The sequence below is a fragment of the Mus musculus genome, chromosome 6 (assembly GCF_000001635.26).
Source record: "Mus musculus strain C57BL/6J chromosome 6, GRCm38.p6 C57BL/6J".
Taxonomy (NCBI): Eukaryota; Metazoa; Chordata; class Mammalia; order Rodentia; family Muridae; genus Mus; species Mus musculus.
The window spans coordinates 114,091,927-114,099,843 of NC_000072.6; the positions used below are offsets into that span (position 1 = coordinate 114,091,927).

At 51.6% G+C, this 7,917-nt stretch overlaps 1 long non-coding RNA gene across 1 annotated transcript; it reads left to right on the forward strand.

Annotated features, from left to right (window-relative positions):
• Window positions 1–2,423: 2,423 nt before the first annotated feature.
• Gm36023 lies at window positions 2,424–7,061 on the forward strand. The gene is made up of 3 exons (XR_377966.2): window positions 2,424–2,973; window positions 4,968–5,193; window positions 6,796–7,061. It is a non-coding gene; the product is annotated as a predicted gene, 36023 (long non-coding RNA).
• Window positions 7,062–7,917: the final 856 nt, after the last annotated feature.

The following is a 7,917-nucleotide window of genomic DNA, read 5'->3' on the forward strand; positions in this document are numbered from 1 at the left end:
GCAGGATCTGAAAAATGGGGTGTGTGTGTGTCAGCAATCCACTACTAATGTCTTCTTAGGGTGCCAGTGAGGTGCAAGGAAGGCCCATGGATATGGGGAACACATCTATCTGGAAGTAGGTTACAGGCAATGAATGGTCTAGGCAGGTTGGAAGTGGACTGTTGATACTCATTGATGGTAAAGATATGACAGGATTCAAGGCTTGGGTTAGCAAAGGACAAGAAAGAGAAAGAAGAGGTCTGGGTCTGGTAATGAGGCTTCATGGGGCTTAGCAGTGGAAGAAACTACAAGGTCAGAGAGATCTGGGCCAGCCGTGCCCTGGAACCCAGAATCATCTGGAGAGGCACGTGCCCCTCCTGTGCTGCCCTAGTGGATCTCGTGGTACAGTGGTTCACCGGGCTCTCAGCAGTCCCCTCTGCCCAGCAGTGCTGAATGCACATCACTGGCCTCTCCTTGTCAGCAGCTGTCAGGGCGCATTTGTGACAGCAGCATCCATTCATCCTTCAGGAAGCCACAGGGAAGGCTGGGAGCTGGTGGTAGTGGGGGTTGGGGTAGAATAAAGGGGATGGCTGAATTCGGTGAAACCTGATGTCTTCAGATGACACGGGGGCGGGGGGGGGGCGGGGGCTGGCTCTCTCTTTCACTCAGGAAGCAGAAAATAGTAGTGGAAGAAAAGAAAGCATCAACAGTGACCACAACCACAACAACAGAAGGAGGAACCTGCCTATATGTCAGCATCTGGTTCATAGCGGGACTTCTGCCCTCTGCCTCCTTCTCACTGGTATTAAGTGGCTGAGAGCGGTGGACAGTCACATCTGCCCTGGCCAACGGGGTGAACAGGAGTGTCCCATGAGCGCTGGCTTTAGACAGCATGAAGTCAAGGCCAGGGGTGCTGCGTGCAGTGTCCTCTTGGATGCTGCTCTGCTAGCTGGTGTCTGCCTCATCCATTTGAGGGGTCTGATGCCAGAGGAGCTCACGTGCTAACCAGCCGTGGCTGTGAGGCTGCAGGACCCGAAGATGCCTCACATTATACACGAGCCATTTATGTTCTGCATGGTCCTAAGCTGTTACCGCCTCTTCAGTGCCCCACCCCCAATTCCTTCCCTCCATCCCTCCTTCTATTTTCTTCTCTCTCTCTCTCTCTCTCTCTCTCTCTCTCTCTCTCTCTCTCTCTCTCTCCTAGGTGTGACAACCAGGTGAGGTCCACTCAGGCCAGATTGCAGAATCAGAATTAAAAAGAAAGAGGCAGCCTTGAAGTGGGAAGAGCCTGGAGTGGAGGCACAGAGGACAACAGTCAGAGGCTTCGAGGCAGCGTGGAGACAGGCAGCTGTGGGCACAGGCCCTTTGGAGACTTTAGTCTGCATCAGGACTGGGGATTTGACTTTAGTGCTGCCTCCGCCAGGCCTCCAGTCAGCACTGTGTGCTTCAAGACCCAGTGGCCATAGCAATACCTCTGGGAAACCTCCCTGATTCTTTCTCCCCCAGTGTAGGAAGCATAGCTTAGAGTAAGCATTGGAGAAACCAGGATTGTCAATAGCCAGGGTCTATTTTATTCAAAGGAAGGAAATGAAAGACACCTGGTCACCTGAAATGCCAGGTGAAAGTGGTCTGATCACCTGGTGATCTTTTGTTATTCTAAGAAGACCCAGCCTCCACCTGAACCCCTCCCCCCCCCCCCATATCCTGAATATTGCTAGGCTCTAATCCTGAGTTTTGTCTCTCAGTGAATAGAACCCTTCTCCACGAGAGAGGTCTCATGTACTCCCGCATCCTCCACCAATAGAATCTATCCTTATGCTGGTCACAGATCCGTCCTGTAGGCCCTAGCCCTGAGCTCTGTTTATCAGACAATAGAATTCACTCTTCTTGCAAAGGCCACAGGTGCTGCTTTGCTACCCTGCTTGGGAGTTTCTTTGTGGCCAAGTCTAAAACATCGGAATAACTGTCACCTGGCAACCCTGTCCCAAAGTTTTACTATGCTTAAATGTGTGAGAAAAATAAGCCCCAGGCCAGTCTCTGAAAGTTTTGACTCGATGCCTGCAAAGATGGTACCGACTGGAGTTTCACTGTGCGTCTGCCCCGTGGCTGTGACGCTTGTGGGGTGCCAAACACCCTCGGAGTACATTTTGGAAAGCTGTGCGATTGCAATTTGTGTGAGCAAGCTGAGTGGGCGTGATACACACATCCATAAACCAGCGCATTGTAGGTGCTACTGTGAGGACCTGAGTCTCCTGCCGTGCCCTCACTTTGTCAGGCGTGGCCAGATCTTTGGTTTCTGGAACTCAACTCTAGCTCTCCACTCCCACAGAGCATCTCCCCTGGGCTCCCCTTCTATGAGGTAGAGGTTCCAGGCAAGCTTCTGTCTCCATGATGCTCTGCCTGTGTTGGGGGTGTGGTCACGGGGGGGCCGTGGTCACAGGGGAGCCAACCAAGAACACCAAGGCCGCCCATTGCCATGGAGACGGGCCCATGGGCCAACCAGGCCCAGGCTGGTCAGTGAATGAATAAACGTGGCCCATTTTTCTGCCTTTGTCCTGAGGCTCCCCGCAGCTTCCTGCTGTCAGCCCCAGCTGTGGGGAAGGCGGAATGTGCCTGAGTGATATCGCCGGGCCGCCGCCGGGCAGCGCCAAGCCTGGCCTGGCTGCCCCACGCCAAGATTCATGCCCGGCAAACAAGCCACACTTTGTTCCTGTGGGAAAGTCCGGCCTCTCAGGAAAGAGCCTCTCTCGGTGGCTGGGCCCTGGGCTGGGGACGCATAAGTTGAACAAAACCTCATCCGTTGGCCACGATTCATGGGCCCAAGGTCCACCTCCGCCCTGGAGAGGAGAGGACGGGTCTGCCCAGGGGCTGGAACTCTGGGCCATCCCTTTGTCCTCCTCTACCGGAAGCCCCTTCTGGAAGGTCTCTCTCACCTGACCCTTGCTGGTTCCTGCCCTGCCTCTGACTGAAAAGGGGAAGCAGTGAAGGAAACAGGTGATCCTGGGCTAGATAAGAGCAGGGACAGGGGACACTGAGGATCCACGGGATGGCAGCTCCTGCCCGGGCAGCTAAGGCCTTGGGCTACTGGCCTCTCATACCTACTCTAATGTTGGGCCTGGCTCAGTCCTGCGTTCGCCACTCAGAGGGGCGCCTGGCCTCCCTGTGGCCTCCTGTCAACCTCCTACTGAGTCCACAGCCTTGGCGGGGAGGGACGTTGATCATCAATATCACCAATAAGGAATGACTGCTGAGCTCTAGTCACCTGCAAGGCTCCCAGTCTGGGGACCCCCATGGCTCGCCTCTTCCATCAGTCCTCGGAGGATTCCTGAGCACAGGTGTGCACAGGAGAGATTGATAGTGAACATGCCTCAGCTGGAAAGGTTATGTGGCTATTTACTCTGTCGTGTTAAGTGTTACATGGTCACTATGCATTCCTTTCTGGGATGCATTACAAAGAATCCATAACAACTTACCTAAAGACTACTGGGGGTTGGGCGGTGGTGGTGCACATCTTTAATACTCCCTTTAACAGGAGATAGAGACAGGCGGATCTCTGCGAGTTCGAGACCAGTCTGGTCTACAAAGAGAGTTCCAGGGCGATACAGAGAAACCCTGTCTTGAAAAATCAAAACAAACAGAAAGACTGTGACGCCTATCTATAGCCACCACCTCATTCCCGGGCTACCTGTCTATAGTAATATGCCTGTCGCCCAAGAAACAGAAACATCAGATGAGAAAACTGAGACTTTCAAGGTCAAAACACTTATCCCAATACACAAAGCTCTCACCTATTGCTGGACCTGGGTCCTCCCGGAAGCAAAGACTGAAACAAGGGGTCAAGGACAAATGACAGCAGAGAGGTGGAAAGCAAACTAGGGAAGAGTGGACCCACATGAAGCAAGTTACAGTATAGTGGTCAGGGGACTGCACAGACACCGTGGGCAGATAGCCAAATACAGAGATGCAGGAGAGGGTATTTCCTGGGAGCACTGGCTCTTGTGATCACAGAGGCTGAGAAGTCCCAGGAGATGCTGCCTAGATGCTGCTGGGAAATCCTAGGTGTTAGCCGGTGGCCCCATGTCAACCCTGAGTCCTAGCATCTCTGTACATGGTATAGCGCATGAGCACCTGAGGGTGCTGATGTGAGCGCTGAAGTCCGAAGGCCAGGCAACCTGAAGCTACAATGTCTGTGAGCAGGAAAGACTGCTCCAGGACAGCCTGCTTACTTCCCTGATAGTTTCAAGGCCTTCGATGATTGATTGGTGCCATCTGTCATGAGTAGAGATGTTCCCACCCACATACTCACCTGTCAGTTTCTCCTGGGATTATGCTCACAGACCACACAGAAGTGTCATTAGCAACTGTGTGGCTATCCTAACTTAATCGGGTTGGGCTGACATCTACACTTAAATATCACATTGCATTAGGAGCTCTTACAGGTGATCACCACAGGTCAGGTCTCTCTGAGTATGCCTGAGAAGCCCCAATTACCTGTGGCTACTAAGCAAGAAACCCAGCATAGCATCAGAGAAGGTGCAGACCATATTGTTTGCAGATGGATCCATCAATTCTGACATATAGGTACTCTAGAGCCAAGAGAGAGAGAGAGAGAGAGAGAGAGAGAGAGAGAGAGAAAACACTCTGTGTTGTGCCTTTCAAGTTGTAGACACACTGTGCATCCTTCCTTCCCTGTCTTTGTCCTTGCCCATTCCCTGAGCCCCAGCCCCCTCAAACATCATATCTGAGGAAGAACCGGCCCCAGAAAGGCAAGGGGTATAAGAAAGTAGTTACAGCAATTTCAGACACAGGGGATTTTAGAAACTAACCAAATCAAAGGCTTCTGAAACCACTCACTTATCTCTTCTTGGCCTCCAGATGGCATCTTATAAATTGAGATAACAGAAATGTTCTTCCCACCATGAGGCATAAAGGCAACCAATTCTGTTTTGTAATCCATAAGGTGTGTTTTAAATTTTTTCTTTCTTCAGCAGCCACAGTAAAGCAGACACTCGTTACGCCGGTGCCAGTATCCCCAGCCCCGTCTCGTGTGTTAAGGGGACCTAAAGGCTGTCCTGCTTCTACACTCTGGCAAACAGGATGGGCAGGTGAAGCCTGGAGGCTACTAGGGTCGGCTGTGACCAGGGCCATGGCTGTACCATGATATTAAGTACCTGCCACGTGCCTGCTGCAGGGATGGATCACATGGACACAGAGGTGAGGGAGCACTAGCCCCCAGCCTTTGGGGGACAGGGACACTGAGGTGAGGGAACACCTACCCCAAGATTTTGGGGGACAGTTGGAGCTATAGATAATTCTGTCCCTTGTACTAAGTGGGAACAACAGGTACAGCTATGACCCTGGCTGTCATACCCTGTAACAGCCACCAGGTTCTCTTCCTCTAGGGCTCCAGTCAGGATCCCTCCCTGACTCCTTCCAAACCCCATCAAGGACCCCAGAGAGAAAATCCTGGGCCAGTTCCTGAGAACGTCTGTGTTCTGAGGATCTACAGGAGTGTTCTGGTGTGCTCTGGAGTCAGCCATCAAAATCTCAAAGTTATTTCTAAGTTAGCATTCTGCTATGTGACAAGATCTCTGGCCACAGCAGGGGCCAGTAAAAAGTGTCCTCACACCAGGGCCATGGCTTTACTTCCTGCCATAGTCTCTTACTTGATGTGGGGGACAAAGAATACCTCGTTAAGTGGGATCCTTGGACTGTGGTAGGTCCAAGCACAGGGCCCGCAGAACATTGAATCTGGATAAGAGGATCCATTTGAGGAGGCAAAAGGGTCTGAGGAATAGCTCTCCTAGATACAACTTAGGAACACGTTCATGGTATAAGAAACCTGAGAGCCAGTGTATTCCTCAAGGGTCCCAGGGAGATGCACAAGGCAATGATGGACGTCCTAACATTAGCAAAAGAGCTCAAGCTGTGTTAAGGCAAAGGGGCCCCTGTGTTTTGTCATTAAGGGACAAATCTGACAGAGGCACAGTGCACACCCATGGCAGACACTCAGACCTCTGGAACAGAATGACCCCTCAGCTCTGTGTCCTAAGTCCTCAGAAATCATGGCATCACTGTGCTAGCACCTCCATGTTCTGCTGGCGTCAAAATTTTGACTCCTCCTATACTTTGGGGTAGATGTGCTCTCCAGCCCAACAGCACCATCCTGGGCATCCTGCTAGCATCTTACCATCTGAGTGGGTGTGGGGAAAGGCTACCAACTGACCCCAAGCCCTCCCTAAGTGTCACTGTTATATCATCCAGAAGCAAACCTGCAGGAGCCCTGATTTATCAGCCACCCAGCATTGGTCGCCAAACCTGGCTACCTGTTGGAACAATCAGATGAACTGTAGAAAACACCCACACCGAGTCTCACCCTCAGAGATGCTAAAGTATTGACCTATTAACCTGGGAATCAGGATTTTTTTTTAAATGGTCCCTGAGTGACTCTAATGCTTAGCTAACATTGTAAGTGTCCGAGATAGCTGTCTCCTTTTGCATATGTGTGGTACACATGTAAGTGTGTATATAATCATGAAATTGGACATATGGGTGTAGGTGCATGGACACATATGCACAGGTGTTTGTGAAGGCTAAAAGTTAGCATTGGGTGTCTTCCTCAGTCGCTGTCCATTTATTTATGTGTGAATGTTGGTGGGGTGCGTGTATGCAAGGGCTCCCAGAGCATGGCTTTTGAGAGTTGATTATTATGTGTGTCTATTATGTGTGTCCCTAGGAGCAATCGCAGGTCATCAGGCTTAGCAGCAAGTGTCTTTCCTGAGCCATCTAGCCAGCCTCTTTCCTTTTTATCACTAGGCAGCAACATTCCACATGCCCGGTCAGTAGCCTGGATCCCAGAGTGAAGCGATGTGACAGGGAGATGCTGTCATACTGCAGACAAACAAGACTTGAGTGACAAAGAATCGGCGGGGGTTGCAAGGCTTTAATGTGGAGGGGCTGCTTGATGCCTCAGCGCAACTCAGCCTGTTGGTAACACGCGTGCCACCGATGACCAAGCTGCACCCCCCAGTTTGTGGATTCAAGCTTCCCATCTGGGTTTGAATAATTTCTCCTGTGTTGCACTTTTCTCTTCAGAAGTTTTAAGTCTGACCTTTGCGCGCGAGCTCTCCTCCCTTCCGCTCCGCCAGGCAGGGCCCATTGGAAGCTGTGAGTGCATCCATTTTTGCTCAGGCAAGACAAACAGCTACCTTTCCTGGAGGAGACACCTAACCTTTAAACCATCGTCTCAGAACTTGGGTGGACAGCGGAAATGCTCTGGGGGACGTGACTTGAACATCCGTGTGCATGTTATTTTTGGTCTGTGCCCGTCATACACACTTGCTCTAGGTCACCCACCTGGAGGCAAAACAGCTCAGTCAAAATGTCAAAGAGAGAGCTTCCATGACGAGATCTTTTTAGCCCCACTCTGGGGACAGTTAGGCGGTAGAGTCATGCGTGTCCAACCTCAAAAGAGGTGTTCAGTGAGGGCAGGAGCCCATCTTCTTATGCGTTCCCAATCTGGACTTCCTGTCTTGACCCCCTGATGAAAGGCATCTTCTATCAACCATCCCCATGCCTGTGACCCCGTGCTGTGCCTGTCTCCCGAAGCCCTCTGCCATGCCCTCCCCCAGGGTGCTAAGATGATGCTGTGCCATGAGGGATCCATGAGGAGTACAGCATATGATGCCTTGGAATCAGAAATGGAAGATGGGCCCCAGGTTTGAGGATGTAAAGGGTGGGATTATGATGTGAAAGTGAGCCTGCAATGGCAGCAGGCAGGCTCCTCTGGACTCAGGGGAAGATGAGGGTGTAACTGGGTAAGTGGACACTGCAGACCTGCTCAGGGCTGTGCACAGATGTGACTGGCTTCAGGATGCTGCAGTATCAACCATGTGGTACTGATTCCTTTGGGGGAGGAACACAGCTTTCCCGGGGAAT